The sequence below is a fragment of the Juglans regia genome, chromosome 16 (assembly GCF_001411555.2).
Source record: "Juglans regia cultivar Chandler chromosome 16, Walnut 2.0, whole genome shotgun sequence".
Classification (NCBI taxonomy): domain Eukaryota; kingdom Viridiplantae; phylum Streptophyta; class Magnoliopsida; order Fagales; family Juglandaceae; genus Juglans; species Juglans regia.
This window is the reverse complement of record NC_049916.1, coordinates 13,820,270-13,837,291: the sequence shown is the minus strand read 5'-3', so window position 1 is coordinate 13,837,291 and position 17,022 is coordinate 13,820,270. Positions and strand designations below refer to the sequence as shown.

Genomic DNA, 17,022 nt, shown 5'->3' with positions numbered 1-17,022 from the left:
TATATATAGAGAGAGAGAGAGAGAGAGAGAGATGTGCGTCATATGGACTGCTATTCCTGAGGAGGTGAAAGAAAGATTCTTTGAAGCTGAAAAGTGAAAACTTTTCTCTTGTATTTATTTGAAAAAACTCTTTACGTTTTTTACTTCTAAGGAGTGAGGATACTCAACAATTGCCCCTAACCAAACTCTACCTAAAAAAGAACTTGAAATAGAACTAAAGGGATCGGTTCATTAGCCCAAGAGAGGGAGATCATCGTGTCTAGTAGTTTCTGTTTCGTAGTAGTCCCAAAATGGGTGCCTTTGAATAAAAAGAGTTTGGTCAAGATTTGTAATGTAGTGTTACATCAATGGATTGTGATAAACAAAATTCGACTGATTAATAAATGTTGGACATCTAAAGCTCATAAATTTCTCTATCGACGCACGTGGTGCATGCTAGTGGGTGATGAGTGAAGGCCGAGGCTTTAATCACAATCTTACAAAAATAAATTTATAAATTAACATATATTCATATTATACGTTAGAATGAACATATCATTTTCATCCACATAATCCTTTTAAAAAATATATGATGTCTTGTTATCAGATAAAACATAGCAATCTTGTAAATGTATCTGTAAATTTAACCAACCGAGTGTGTTACGAGGACAAGTCTAGATTTTATAAAATTGTTCATTGAATTATGGTCGGTTTCTATTTAGATCATAGAGGAGTCCGAACTATTAAATAAATTATATTCGCAGTCTTAAGATTTACAAACCCAATGCATTCTTTTAAAAAAATGAGTCAAGAAGAAAAAAATTATTTTTTTTTAATAACAAGTCTCATCATTTTTAAAAAAGAATACATGATACTTGAACATCCTAAAACTATATCTGTCATTACTCAAACTTTCTTCTCATAATTTTTCACAATTATTTTCATGATAATTATGCATGCGAGAGAATACTATCCTTGAATATCAATTTTAGTATGGATACTTGTCAATTCATAATCATTCCTCCATATTGGGCCTCTTTAGTAATTGAGATTTGTTACGAATATAAAGAGAATATGTAAAAGTAAATCTAAAAATTGACATAATTTTATAAAATTTATTAGATTTATTTTATAATAAAAATAATTTTATAATCTGATGTATCACATCAACCCACGTCAATTTGTAATTTATTTTTTGTGTAATATTTTTGTGATTAAAATATTTTCTTTAACAATTCTATTAGATATTCTATCATCTAGTATACTATCAAGAAAAAAAATATATTAATATAATATATTTTACAATATTTAGTATTGTTTATACAAATCTCCCAAATATAAATTTATATTTAATCGATATTATCAGAAATTTTATATATTTTTCTCCGTTACATAAAACATGTTAGGGAGTACCACGTTTGACAACGATCAAAACTTTTTTTTTTTTAAGTTTCTGAATTTTTTAAAAGAAATTGAATTTTCGTTAAAAAAAAAAAGTTAAAAATTTAAAAGATACATTAAAAAAATTAATTTATGGCCACAAAAAATTTGATCTCCTAGACTTTTAAATTTAATCTATATATTAAATATTAAATTCATTCAAAGGGGAAAAGAAAAAGAAATGAAACAGAGTCCAGATGAATGGGATAACACTTTTCGACGAGTCAGTGGGCACTACGCGCCCCTCCTTTTTTATCATTGAGAGTCCAAGTTAAACTTGGAAAAGAGGTATAAAAAAAATGTTTATTATTTATACCAATTTATTTTGAAAAATGCTAAATACAACTGACTGATTGGAACAACAGCCGGGTAAATGCTGGCCATTTGGTCGATTTTCTTATTTTCATTTTTCTCTCCTCTATTTCTTCTCTCGGCATCGACACTCTCATTTTCCCATCTCTCTCTCTCTCTCTCTCTCTCTCTCTCTCCTAAGAACTACATTCCAGAGGCTTCTCAATTTCTCCATTCTTTCTCTTCTTCTCTCTGTCTCACATCCACTGTCATCTCTGTCACCGTTTGCTCATCTCTTCTTCGCTGATCGGTAAGCGTTTGACGAAGTAGTAAATTGAAGCCAAGATGTAGAATGAAGAGGGGGTTATAACCGAGCTTTACATTCCCAGGAAATGTTTGGCTTCAAACAGAAGGACCATGCTTTCGTTTAGATCAACGTTGGGCATTTGGATGAGAATGGCTGTACAATGGCCATTACTCCACTTTTGCTCTCTGTGGATTCGTTCGTGCTCAAGGAGATGCGGACAGTGCGTTGGATCGTCTCTGGCAGAAAAAGAAAGTCGAAGCTTGAAAACAATAGAGCAAGGGAGAGAGAATATAATTGATTTCTATTTTTGAAGTTCTCCTTGAGGGTAGAAAAATGTGGTTGAAGAATTTTGACTCCTTTTAGTCAGTTACTATGGAATATTGCGATCTTTTTGAACTGCCATGAATCAAAATATTTTATGTTTCTGTGCTAAAAGAAAATGGCACTTGAGAAGGAAAGGGAGAGAGCAAGGGAGATTGAGACGGAAAGGCTAAAGGAGGGTAGCGTTGGTGGCATTGTTCTTGCTTTGACATGGGTCCTGGTTGGGATGTTGAGGGACTGCAGAGCCTGAGTTGCTTGGATCGAGTGGAGGCTGAAGAAGATGAAGAGGGAGTGGCATCACTGGCATGGGTCCTTTGCCTTTTACTTCTTACTTTTTACTTTTTGCTTTTCTGCTTTTTGTTTTTTTTTTGTTTTTTAATTCCACACAAGGCCGATTACCTCCTGGTTGTCCCTAGCACCACTGCTTTATTTTTGTCCTAACAAACCCTAGCTATTTTCCCCCCTTTCAGCTCACAATTGCAACACACACAAATCTATTAGAAAGAGAAGCACAACAACAAAGAGAAAAAATCTTGATTCTATAGTGATTCATTTTCTTGTCTCAAGCCCAAACTAGACATTAGACAAGCTGTAACGACCCGATTCTATATTTTTAAAAATAAATTATGGATAATTTTATTAGGTTCAATAAATGAGTTAAAGCCCATAAAAGAGCTGATCGAATAAGTTATATTTATTTTAATCTAGAGTTAAGGCTCCATTAATTTTTTTAAACTCCAAGCTTCTAAGTGTTAGACTCCTAACACGATTAGCATTCTAGATTCCTCTTTATAATAAAACCTCTAACCAACTTTCCTCCATGAACTCCAAGCCATGCATGTCTTTCATCATCAAAGTTCACTAGGGTTACAACTCTACGTAACCTCATCACGTTAAAATTTCTTAAACCAACAGTATACAATATATACCTGCTTCTCCCTCCCCCCCCTGATTTTTCTTCTCTCACGGCATAAACTTGAACCAGCCGCACCTCATACCTCACGTTACAACCAGGACCAAAACACCTTGCACGTCTCTCTCTGTTAGTCACACATGCACGTCTCTACGTTTATTAATACACTTCATGCAAGCCCCTTGCACATACTGCCTTTCATGCATCCTAGGATTTTCAAAGCCACAATAGCCCCCATTGCCAAAATTCCTCAACACCGTGAACCCTCTCCCCCAATCAAGACCATCATTCCACCTCTTCTACACTCCTAAATGGTCGCCACGGCAACCACTAGGCACGTCCCACAGCCTAGCCATCCCGTGCCGCAGGAAGCTTCTCCACGCCTCCTCCCTCAGCCCTGTAGCATGCCGGAAACCACCCACCATTCCCTCCACCATAAACCATTGAAAATAACCTCACTGCCGAGTTGGTCCACGTCTTTTCCTCCACGCACAGAACCACTGCACACCATCAGGAACCCACTACACCACCTTGCCCAAGCCAAGCCAACCACATCGCAACACCTCACTCAGAACACCACCTTGCCCACCCACCAAAATTGCACTGCAGAGTACTCTATTTTGCATCACCAAATACAGAGGATTTTTCTTCCCACTGTGAGCCACCACCTAGCCACCCCACGGCAGCAACTCCCTCCACGTCATCACCACACTACACAGAGAGTGCCACCCGGCACCTCATGCCACCCCAAGCCGTCGCTCTCGCTCGATAAGCTCACGCCGATCCTCCCCATGCATAGCCTCTCGGTGTTTTTCTTCCCTTCCGTAATCTCTTTCTCTAATCACTAGGTCTCTCTCTCTCTCTCTCTCTCAAGCTTTCGGTTTCTCTCTATCTCTCCAGCCTTGAGCCATCGACGAACCACCCAGTTCTGCCATAAAGCACCACTAAGCTCGAAAGCCACGACCATTGTCTTGTGTAAGCCTCCTTTGAATACATGAATAGCATGAAATATTAAGTGTACATGGGGTCAAATTATGAAAATACCCCTGCCTTTTTAGGATTAACAGTTGAGAATAATTTAGTGTTAGGAAGATTTTAGGTTTAGGAAATATATGTTATTTTAGTAGTTTAGATTTTAAATAAAATTACATGTTTAATCAGAAATTTATGCAAATTACGTGTTTATTTTTATAGACGATTGATTACGTGTCGAAAATAATGGATTAGAGCTGTAAGGTAAGTAGCATGATCATACCCTTACACGTGTATAGGGTAAACGACATGTTTTTTTATAAAAATATATGCATGTATACCCTCCATTGGAAGCTTCTTTTTACGTATCCAAGTCATGATAAAATTATGAAAATCCATGATTTTTTCGTGAAGAATTATGTATTAAATTATTTATGAAAATTCATGATTTTATAAAAGGAGTTATGCATCAAAAGATTTATGAAACAACATGATTGTATATAAGAGTTATGTATTAAAATATTTATGAAAAGTCATGCATGATTTTGTGTGAAGATTTATGCATCAAAATATTTATGAAAAATCATGATTTTATGTGATGAAACATGTATCGCGAAAATTTATGAAAGAATACGATTTTATTTGAAATTTATGATATGATATGACAAGATATGAGAAGTATGCATGCAGTTTCTTTTGAATTCTATGATATGACAAATATGCAAGTATGATTGTGATGAAGTATGAATGATAAGATATGTAATGACCTATGTTATGATATGAAGACGGTACCTATGTCATAGGCATTTGCATTGTCAGGTCGTACATGCTGGTAATGTACCCAGTATGTCTTCCTTATGTATGGATTCCACAACCCGCGACCATGAGCGGAAATCGGAATCTACCTAGATTCACTAATCCTAACTCACGGGGGTCAACAGTGGGTATCGGCCTATGATAAGTGAAAGATAAGTTCATGTTCATATTCATATTCATATTATTTACATATGTATTTATGAGTATGTACGTTTTTCACGAAACCTTATGTTTATTATGTTTACTATATATTGTGTTGCTTATTGAGTATTCGACTCATTTTTGTATATTTTTATGTTTTTAAACCAACCTAGATGATGACATTTATGAGGATGAGACTGCAGGACAGGACTTAACTCAGGGAGGCAAGGTAGAGGCCTAAACATGTTTACTTTATGATTTAAGGTTTAAATAAATTATTTTGATAATCATATGAGATTTTAGTTTTTTTTTTTTTTTTAAAATAAGTGCTTCCGCAGACTCTATTTTGGATTTTAAGTATTTAATAAAGTTCGTTTTATTTATAAAATCTTTCGCATCTGGCGTGTCATTAAAAGAAAAGTTTTAGTCAAGTTTAGTTGCACACTGGCTCCCTGAAAATTCTAAAAATGTCTTTATAGGGGAGCGGGGTGTTACACAAGCTTAGCCCGTTTGTAGCTCAATAGGGTTCAACGTTCTAGCAGCGCCTCCAATAGCACTCTTCTAGCATCTACTTCTCTCTGTGGAATTATCTCCTGCAACTTTATTTCTCTTTCTCTCAACTTTTGAGTGTCAAAATAGTTGAGGGACTGGGGGCATAAACACCAGACCTTAGACAACCTCCAGCCTCGTCTAAACGACAGTGAAGACATCTAAAGTGTGCTTTTGAGTTCAACGTCTCAGGGTTTTGGCTCGTAACCTTCTCTCTGTGCGATCCCACTCGAATGATGAGATCTTCAATCACTTATTCTCCATGCCTTACCCACTCCTTCTTAAACCCTAAATCTCTCTGCTCGCAACCACAATTTCCCAATAAAGCACCCATCTCAAAGCCTCCATCTTCATAGAATCCTAATCCAAACGCCTACTGTCCCTAGGAAATTGATTCAGAATCTAACTTTCCTACAAAACCCACCATAGAACTAGAAGTTCTCATTAGCGCATTTTCCCTAGAACCCAAACACGCAGACGTCGCCGCAGAAGTTTCTCAAAACTCGGTTTTGACTCAAGCCCAAGGGATAAACATCCTTTTGAGCCACAAGAGTGAACCAAGATTGGCTTTGAAGCACTTCAAAGGGGTCGAGAAAAAGCGAGGCTTTGTTAAATGTGTGGATTCCTTCTTTGTTTTGCTACACATTTTGGGGGGTTTTCCGCCGACCCATAATGCCGCTCAAGATTTGCTTAATCAATGCGTATCGGGCGATTATTGTCCCGCCCCAGATGTTTTAGTCAATCACTTAGCAGAATGTGCTAAAAGGTTCACAATTGGATTAAATCCAAGGATCTTTAATTATTTGTTGAATAGTTATATTAGAGACAATAGAATACAAGATGTTATGCTTTGTTTTGATAGAATGATAGAGAGTGATATAACTAGGAGTGTCAAATCGTGTTAACGGGTTGTGTTCGTGTCATGTCAGAGTATGTACATTACAGTTAATGGGTCAACACGAACATGACCTGTTAAGGGTTACGTGTCAAAATCCCAAATACGAACACGACATGGTAAGATAACGGGTTGACCCGACCCGACCCGACCCGACCCGTTAAGAAATAAATTGACACAACCCGATCCATTCCAACCCTTTTACGTTAATGTATTGAACAGACACGATACGACCCGTTTGACCTGATTATAAATATTTAAATATAAATAATATCTATAAAAAAAAAATTAACTACAAGTATAAAATTACAATCTAAACAAATATAATCCACACATTGTAATAATATATTAAAATTACATCTCAAATATAATAAACAAAACACACATAGTAAATATATTAATGTTACAATCCCATACAATAAAAACAACAATCTAAACAAATTTAGAACTTGAAGAATGAGGTGGAGCGTCTTCCAAGTTCTTGCCCTTGTTGTTTTCTAACTCCATTACATCTTTGGTTAACTCGTCCAATTTAACTTATTCTTGTGTTTTTATTAAAAAAAAAAAGACATCAGTAAAGTTTTATATTATTGAAAAATTACAGTCATTTATTCAATAAAATAAAAATAATATTAACTTGCTCCTCGCCATATAACTAGTCTCTAGTACATACTAATGCTTCAACAATATTTGCTTTTAGTGCACTCTTAAACTGATCAATAATACACCCACCAACACTAAAAGTAGATTTAGATACAACTGTAGAAATTGAAACACTCAAAATGTCACAAGCCATACGAGCAAGATCAGGATAACGAAATTCATTTCCTTTCCAAAATGAAAGAATATCAATTTTTCCATTTCTATCTGCCCTAGGTTCATCCAATTAAAGATCCAATTGACTTTTTTTCATATGGGCGTAAAGTTCATCAGGTCTAAATGCGTCAAATTCATGTACACAAAAAATAAATAAAAATATTTTTAGCCAATATGTGATATGAAACAACAATATAATATAATCATTAAACAAAAAATATTATTTGATATTACTTCCAATAAAAAATTATCATATGAAGACTGGCTTTCCTCTCTACTAACATTGCTATCAGAAGTCATGGTAGAATATGTCATTGTGGGAGCACTAGAAGAACCATATTTCATGAAAAATAGATGACATTTTGCTCCGAACATTCATATAATCTATGGAACATTCTGCATAAAGTTTTGTATAAGAAAAATCAATAAAATGAAGTTTGTATCGAAGATCCAATATAACTGCTATAGCCAACCTGTAACGATCCGATCTTGTATTTAGAAATAAGATTACAGATAAAATTCTTTTAATAAGTTAAAGCGAATTATCAGATGATTTTTTTAAAACCTAGAGTTAAGTCTCCAATATTATTATTATTATTATTATTTTTCCTCCAAACACGTGTGTGTTAGAGTCCACACATTATTCCTATTCTTTTTCCTCTTCGTAGTCAAACTCCTAGCTACCGGTTTTCGATTCTTTAAAATTCAAACACTCACAAAATTTAATCCACTTCCATGCACGTACGTTTCTTCTCCTTCGTCACTAGGGTTTTCTTTGGTCTATATATAGAGCTAGGCTCATTTCGTCCATCCGGAGCCAATTTCTTTCCAGCGTGAACAACCACACTCAGCCCCTTTAAACACAGCAAACTCACGATATCCCCAAGCAAACCCAGACAACAAGCCCTCGCCGCTGCCCACCCACACGAAACCATAGCCCAGCAAAAGCCTCCGTCTGATAGCCACCGCCCAGCCTGTTGGTAAACTGTGAACCCCACGTAGCCCCACCGCTGCCTCTGTGTTACGACCCCTTAGCGCCGTCCCTTCACCCCAGTTTGTCGTCCAGAAGCCTCTGTTTTTCCTCTCCTAAAACAGAGTGCGATCTCCACCTTGAACCACGCAAACCAGTCTGCCTCCCCCTCGTCATCTCTGCCCGCACAGAGAGCATCGCCTGACGCTGCACGCCACTCCAAGTTCGTCGTCCTCGCCTTGGTAAGCCACGCCGAACTCCCCCACTGTTTCTTTCCATCGCCCTCCCTCACGCAGTGCTCATCCTCCTCCCATAAATCTCTTTCTCTCACTGCATCGCACCACCATACTCAGTGGAGCCTTCGGTTGCGCCGTCGTGACCCCCTGCCAGCCTCCCAGACTACCATCACAGTGAGCTTCTTCATCCCTTGGTGAGTTTCGGACCATCGCAGACCCTCTCTCTCTCAACTCTGTTTTTGCCTTAGTTTTGGTTAGCCATGTTTCGGGTTCTAGGAAGAACCCTTAGTTCCTGATGGGCCTTGGGCCTTAGGCCCGTAGGAGGGTGAGATGGGCTTATTTTCATTTTGTTTGGACTCAGGTAGTACAGTATTATATTTATGGGCTAGATTTCAACTCTTACAAAATTCTAATGATCTTTAAATAGACTTATATTTTTATTGGGCTTGAGGTTAATTAGATTTGTATCATAGTGATAGAGTTGTATTTTTAAGTTCGGACATATAAACTCTAGATATACAGAATTGATGTCAATATTATGGAGTCAATGTGATTTTAGAGTTTGAAAGACCAAAGTTAATGAAAAATATAGTTTAAGTTGGAATTTTTAGTTTAATTAAGAGGTATGTCTTTAAGTAGAAATTTACGTAAGCTACGTGTCTATCTTATAGGAAATTAGTCGCGCCCGGAAATATTGGATTAGCGCTACGAGGTAAGTAGCATGATCATTTCCTTACGCGTATGTACAATGATCTGTTTGTCTTTTTATAAAAGATATTATGCATGTATGCCCTTTATTGGAAACCCCTTTTTACGTACCCAAAACATGATAAAATTATGAAAAAGTCATGATTTTATGTGAAAGATTATTCATGAAATTATTTATGAAATGCATGATTTTATGTGAAGATTATTCATAAAATTATTTATAAAATGCATGATTTTATGTGAAAGATTATTCATAAAATTATTTAAGAAATGCATGATTTTATGTGAAGATTATTCATAAAATTATTTATAAAATGCATGATTTTATGTGAAAGATTATTCATAAAATTATTTAAGAAATGCATGATTTTATAAGAGAGTTATTTCGTAAAATATTTATGAAAAATCATGATTTTATGCGATAAAACATGTATCACGATGTTTATGAAAGAATGCGATTTCGTTTGAAATCTATGATACGATATGACAAGTATGTATGTGATTTCTTTTGAAATCTATGAAATGACAAGTATGCAAGTATGATTTGATAAAATATGTAACGACCTATGTTATGATATGAAAACGGTACCTATGTTATGGGCATATTGCATTGCCAGGTTGTGCATGCTGGTAGTGCACCCAGTATTGTCTTCCTTATGTATGGATTCCACAACCCGCGGCCACGGGCGGAATCAGAATCTTTTTAGATTCGCTAAGCCTAACTCACGGGGGTCAACAGTGGGTAACGGCCTATGATAAGTGAAAGATAAGTTAATGTTCATGCTCATGTTATTTATGCATGTATTTATGAATATGCACGCTTTTCAAGACACCTTATGTTTATTATGTTTACTGTATGATGTGTTGCTTATTGAGTATTCGACTCATTTTAGTTTGTTTTCATGTATGTTTTTAAACCCCCCAGGTGATGACACTTATGAGGATGAAACTGCAGGACAGGACTTGACTCCGAGAGGCAAGGCTGAGGCCTAGACAGATTTTGCTATGATTATTTCTATGGTTTAAATAAATTATTTTGATAAGCACATAAGACTTCTGTATTTTTTAATAAATGCTTCCGCAGACTTTATTTTAAATTTTTAGTATTTATTGAAGTTTGTTATTTTATGGAATTCTTTTGTATCTGGCGCGTTGTTAAAAAGGAAAAGCTTTTTATATTTAAGTTTAGTTGTAGCACACTGGCTCCTCGAAAATTCTAAAATGTCTTTTCGGGAACGGGGTGTTACACAACCATACATTGAACTCGGACCAATATTTCTTAAACTTAGCAAGCATTTTACAATACATTCTTTTCATGTAGTCATCTTGACCCTCAGAGTGCCACTTTAATGTAAAATAAATCGAAAACAGTGATAGAAAGTAGAGATTGGCTGTAGGGTATTTCATCAAAGAAAAATTACAAGTGGCTCCATAAAAAACTCTCAATAAATCGTTAATCTTCTGTACTCTTTCCCACTCAAATTTTGATGGACAATGCTTAAAATTGGAGTCAGTCAACTCCAAATGAGTAAAGGCACGACGATACAAAAGAGCACTCTCAAGCATAAGAAAAGTAGAATTTCATCTAGTGGGGACATCCTGTCTCAACCATTTCTTGCTATCCAAAGATATTTGATTTGTTGAATCTATAAATTTTACTTTCCTTATTTATGATCCTTTGACATACTTGATACTTTCACGAACTTTTTGGATAGCAACATCAATCTCTTTTAACCCATCTTGTACTACCAAATTCAGAAGAGCTATTCTGGGCATCAGCCCATATCCGTAGCACACCAGTGCTGTGGCTTTTTTTTTTTTCACCCAATACACTTAGTGTGCAGCGGATGTTATGCACAGTAGAGTGCAATTTATATTTTCTCAATTCAGAATATGAGCACAACAACGAAGATAAAAGAACTCACCATCACAAAGAAGAGCTTTCTTAATGTTCAATTGAGTTCTTAACAACTCTACTGAAACATCATTAGAAGAAGCATTGTCTAAAGTCAATGCAAAAATCTTGTGTTGAATTCCCCACTCACATAGCAAATTATAAATTTTTTCAGATAAAGATATACCATTATGTGGTCGTGGCATAAAAGAAAAGTTTAAAACTCTTTTCTGCAGAACCCAATTCTTATCCAGAAAATGTGTTGTAATGCACATATAACCATTAGTGGTTATAGAAGTCCACAAGTAAGATTTTAGACTAATTTTACCAGGAGAATCATTTAACATGCATTTAATCATTCTTTTTTCTAGATGATACATCTTAACCAAATCAACCTTGGCAGTATTCCTAGAAATAATTGGAACATCTGGACGCAAATATTGTAGCAAAGATCTCACCCCCGAATATTCAACAAACCGAAAAGGCAATTCATGCTTCACAATGGCAGTTACCAAAATTTCTCTATTGTTCAGTATCAAATTTAGGAGTGCTTACCGAAATATTTCCACTATTTTGTGATAATATCATCTTACCAATATCTCGTGAACTTCTCCTAGGGCATGTGTCAATGTGACGCTTCATATTTCCGATTCCATATTTGCTTGTTGCCATTTAAGTAACTCCACACATCTTGCACTTGGCTTGTGGCTTGCTATCATTGATCTTGGAATCAGGAACCATTTAAAAAAAAAGCCAACACGTTTGATCGTTTCCTTCTTTTTGCTTTAACTTCCTCATTTTGAAAACTTTATGATTCAAACAGGTCCAAATCAATCAAATCGTCATTTTCACTTGTTGCCAAACTCATCTGACAACAAACAACATGAACAAATGTAAGGGTAGGACATTATATATAAGAGTAGGACAGTGACACTAGTCCATCAAAATGGTCATAATTAGTGTAAGCTTAATCAAAATGTATTAAAATTAAAACTTAAGCACTACAATTTATAGCAGATAATAGAAATGATGAAAGCAAGATCAATATCATTTGAATATCTCTTTTTTTTTTTTTTCTTTCTTCTTCTTCTTCTAGTGTAAAGCTTAATCAAAATGTATTAAAATCTAAGCATTAGCACGTTCAATCAAGCCTGTAGAAGGAAAGGGCGATCCAATTGTGGTTGCAATTAAAAAGCTGAATGAGGATGGTTTACAATTAAGAGTTTTAGATCATGTTCTCAATAAAAAAATGTTTATTTTTCCTTCAACTTTCAACACAACTCATTTTTACACAAAATGCTTTTCCATCTATCCAAAAAAGGAAAGAAAACCATCAAACTTCTTATCAATAGTCTCACAGATAGAAACACAAAATGCAAATCACCACTTTTTCTCCAAATTTGAAAACATGCTCTTAGTTTTTAGGATAATGAATATTGTGTTTTAAGAATATTGTTGGCTTCATACTTAACTCTCTTAAGTGCTCTGTCTCTGTAATTTTGGTGCAATAGCAGCCTGTCATTACATTTTAAATTATATTATCTTTCCATTGGCATTCCTCTACTCACCTATTTTCCAAACATATATTGTTTTTTCATGGATCTAAGGGCACTTCTATCTACTTTTGCTTATTACTCTTACCTCTAGCCACTCTTTGCAAACTGTCCAGATGGGGGAGAAAAAATAGCTCTCCAAATGGTAAATCGATATTCTTGCCAGTGTAAATGTTTCTATGTTCATCCTAGATTCCTACATATTTATAACTCAAAAAAGTTTTCTTTTTCAGTTTTTTCTTGACCTTATAGCCCATCTACTGCAATTTAAATGCAAATATATAATAAAAATCCAAATTAACAGTACATGAAACTGGGTTTTCAGTAGACATATTATGCACACTACACCGAGTATTCACTGAGTACAACACATTAAATATAGAAACGAAAATCAAGCTAATCTTCTTACAGTGGGCAGCGGGGCGCGAGCGGTGGGTAGTGTGAATCTGTGGCTTTAAGTCTGCGTGGGTGACTCGGCATCACTGTGAAATGGAGGGGGGCGGCATCACCGTGAAGGCTGAAGAAAACTTGAGGGTGGCGGCGATGTGGCGTCACCGTGAAAAGGAGTGGAGCCTGGAGGGGAGGCACAGGGCGGCGTGGTCGCAATGAGTTTCTGAAGAAGAAACACAGAGTGTGAATTGTGAAACTGGGGCTGGTTAGAAATTAGAATCTTAGATTAGAGTTAGGGTTTTTTACTTTTTTTTTAGTTTTAGGTCATAAGGGTAATTTTAAATTTTTTAACGGGTCATAACGGGTTGACCGTTAGTGACCCGTTAAGCAATCATGTCTTAACGGGTCAATCTGTTTTGATCCGAACCTGTTAACACTCAATCCTAACCCGCTTTTATCGTGTCGTGTTCGTATTGGGTTAACGGGTCATGTCACATATTAACACCCCTAGATATAACTCCTTGGGCACCTTATATGAATATTCTTTTGATGACATTGGTAAGAAGAAACATGTTCATTGAAGTGCGAGAGATGCATAATAAGATGATATTGAAAGGAATTATAGCAGCGATTGCTATGCAGTGTATGTGATGATGCATGCGTGTTTGAAGGAACGGGAGGCTAAGAACGCAACGAAGTATTTTATAGATGCAAAGGCTACATGTGTAGAAGTTAATGCAGCAACATATAATATTGCTATTTAGGCAATTTGTGTGAGACCCGATTGGAGTTTGGCTTCTTTGTTTTGAAGGAAATGAGAGAAATAGGATATGTTCTGTCCTAGGGTATATATACTTCTGTTATTGGGGCTTGTGTGAAGCAGGAAAATATTGTGGAGGCAGTGAGGCTTAAGGATGAGATGTTGAGTTGTGTGAAGCTAATGAATTTGGTTGTAGCAACAAGTTCGATGAAAGGGTATTGCGTGCAAGGTGATCTGAATAGGGCTTTGGATTTGTTGAATAAGATTGGTGAGTTTGGGCTTTCACCAAACAAGGTTATGTACTCAGTCTTGATTGAATGGTGATGTAACAATGGGAACATGGAAAAGGCCAATGAGCTTTACACCCAAATGGAAGACAAGGGTATCCAACCAAGTGTCTTTAACATGAATTCCTTGATCCGTGGATTCTTAAAATCTCGCTCTCTTGAAAATGCGTCCCAGTTGAAATCAAATGCGATATTGCCAATGTGGTCACATATAATAATCTTTTGTCATGGTTCTGTGAAAAATGTAAGGTTAATGAGGCTCAAAGCGTATGGGAAAGATGATCAGAAATGGTGTGGTGTCCAGGAAAAAGTCTATAGACAATCAGCCTGGGGCATCCCCTGATGCATCGCGTCCGATGTGGCAAAAATTTTGAACGACGTCGTTCGTTACAGCTCGAAGACAAAGTAGCCTTTGTACAACTTGAAGATAGAGCAGCCTTGTACGCGAGCATGGTATCCTCAAAAGTGGCTTTCCTCTCATCCCTGAACTTGAACTTGGCCAAGTAGCGATGGTAATCCCCCTTCATCTTCAAATAGAAGACCTTGGACTTGCTGGTGGAGGCCAAGTGCACGAGATTGGAGTCGAGGAGCTCGAGAATGCTATTGTAGACCTGGGAGATGAAGGTTTTTGGCATGCAAGCTTGCATGACTACCAAAACATCTAGAGCCATAAAGATGGAAATTAATGGGCCTGATCTGCTAAGGTTTCAGAGGTCTCCTTGTTCTCATTCTCATGTGGTACCTGGACAGAGGAAGGTACCACTTTGATTCTAATATTTTTTAGCTCATTTGTTTGTTGCAGTACAATGAAATCCTCGGCAAAGGATCTTCAAAGACAGTCTATGAATTTTAAATCCTTATTTACGTTTAAGTTTCATGTACACCAATTCCAGATTTTCCTTCAAATTGAACATTTTTTAGTCCTTCACTTGACTTGTTGCATACCCATCTCAGGTTTCTTCAAAATTTGAGCTCTTTTGGGCCTTTTTCCGATTGTTGTTGTGAATGGGCATTTGATATATTTGTCAGTTTTTGGTGTTTCATCCTTGGAACCAAGTTAAGCTATGATTTCTTGCAAAGCCCAGAAGATCTTCTAGACCCAAAGACGATGATGACAATTATCTCTTCTTCTTCCAAACCCAAAATTGTAGAATTTTCCTTCCAGACCCAGACACAATCTCTTCTTCTGAAATTTGAATTTTTGCTTGAAGCAAATTAAGTTTTATGATTTCACGGATAGTTGTAGAGGTTAGAGTTCTGTAGAGTTAATTGTATTTGGAGTGTTAGAAACTTCTTGTTGGTTTGGTTGTATTAAGGAAGAAACGGTGTAAATGCATAAGAGTTGCTGCGATGGGGGCTAAGAATGCATGCAAATTATTTGATAAATTGTTGAAGAGAAAATCACTAGCAGCTTGTGCTACTTTCTCTTCTTCATGTCGCTTTCGTCCGATTTTTTTTTAAAATATCAGATGATGTGTTAGTCAATGCTACGGGGGTTACTCCCGGTTATTGTCTATAAAAGAGTTGGGTGCCCAATGTAGTTTCATACAACAACATGATACTTGGCCACTGTAGAGAAGGGAATATGAATGTTGCAAACAATGTATTTTTGGAGATGGTGGACAAGGGCTTAAAACCTAATATGAATCACGTATTCTGTTTTGATGAATGGGGTCCACCTTTTTATAAAGGGGTTGCGCGAGGGTTGTGCATTTGAAACTTGCATATCATTTGTCTTAGAAAAGGAGATACTGAACATGCCTTGATTTATATTTGGTCTTTTCAATTTTCTGCCCCTCTCTCTCTCAAACCATAACCTCTCTCTCTAGAAACCTTCTCTTGTCCGAACCTAGCTGGGGGGAAGGGGAGCTTCGGCTCCTTCTTCCTCTCCATCTCCTCCTTCTTTTCTGTCGGCCCTGCTTCTCCAGTGGTTTTTCCCCCCCTTTTTTTGGCCGAATAAGGGCGCGTAGTCGATTCGAGTTTCTTCGGTGAGCATCTTCCTACACGCGTACCACCGGGAGAATCCTCACCCGCTAATCTTGCAGTCGACCGGATTGGACACCATTTTGAGTGGAGTGTTGCACCGATGCGTGGCGCACTTGAACCACCATGAATCACCTTCCGTTGATGCCATGCGCGGCTACTTAGGGACCAATGACTCCAGCACCATCTTGACCGACCGATTGGCTCCTTCCTAGAGCATACACGCACCACCAGTGTTTCCCTTTTATGCTTTTCGTGATTGTGTTGTTTTTTGTTTTCTGTAATTTCGATTTTATGTCGGTGTGTTTTGTTAGTGTTTGTTTGTTGGGTTTTTGTGTGTAGGAAAGATAAAGTGAAATAGACCATTAGACTTATGTCGATAGCAGTGTTGGTTTCTCCCTCCTCCGGTTTGGAGGATGAGTGTGGTGTAGGAGTGTAAGTTTGGACCAGAAAATCGGTCTGAACCGGACCGGACCGGTTGAGCCGATTTTTCTAATTCTCCGGTCTGGAATCGGTTCTTTACTTTCACAAACCGGCCGGAACCAGTCCGGTTCCAGTTTCGTGGTTTCTGGGACCGGACCGAACCGAACCATTCCGGTTGAAGAAAAAAATAAATAAAAAATAAAATTATATATATAAGTTTTATACAAAAATAATATTATACAAAATATTTTATATATATAAGTTTTATATATAATATATAAAAAGAAAGAAAATCACTCAAATATTATTACTAAATTTTGATAAGTACATAGGACATTAGTAGTTATAGTAATATAGACTATAGTTATAGTTATACTA

The 17,022-nt window shown here is 36.6% G+C and overlaps 1 pseudogene; it reads left to right on the top strand.

The window, feature by feature from the left end:
- Nucleotides 1-2,055: 2,055 nt before the first annotated feature.
- On the top strand, nt 2,056-2,924 carry LOC118344883 (annotated as a pseudogene).
- Nucleotides 2,925-17,022: the final 14,098 nt, after the last annotated feature.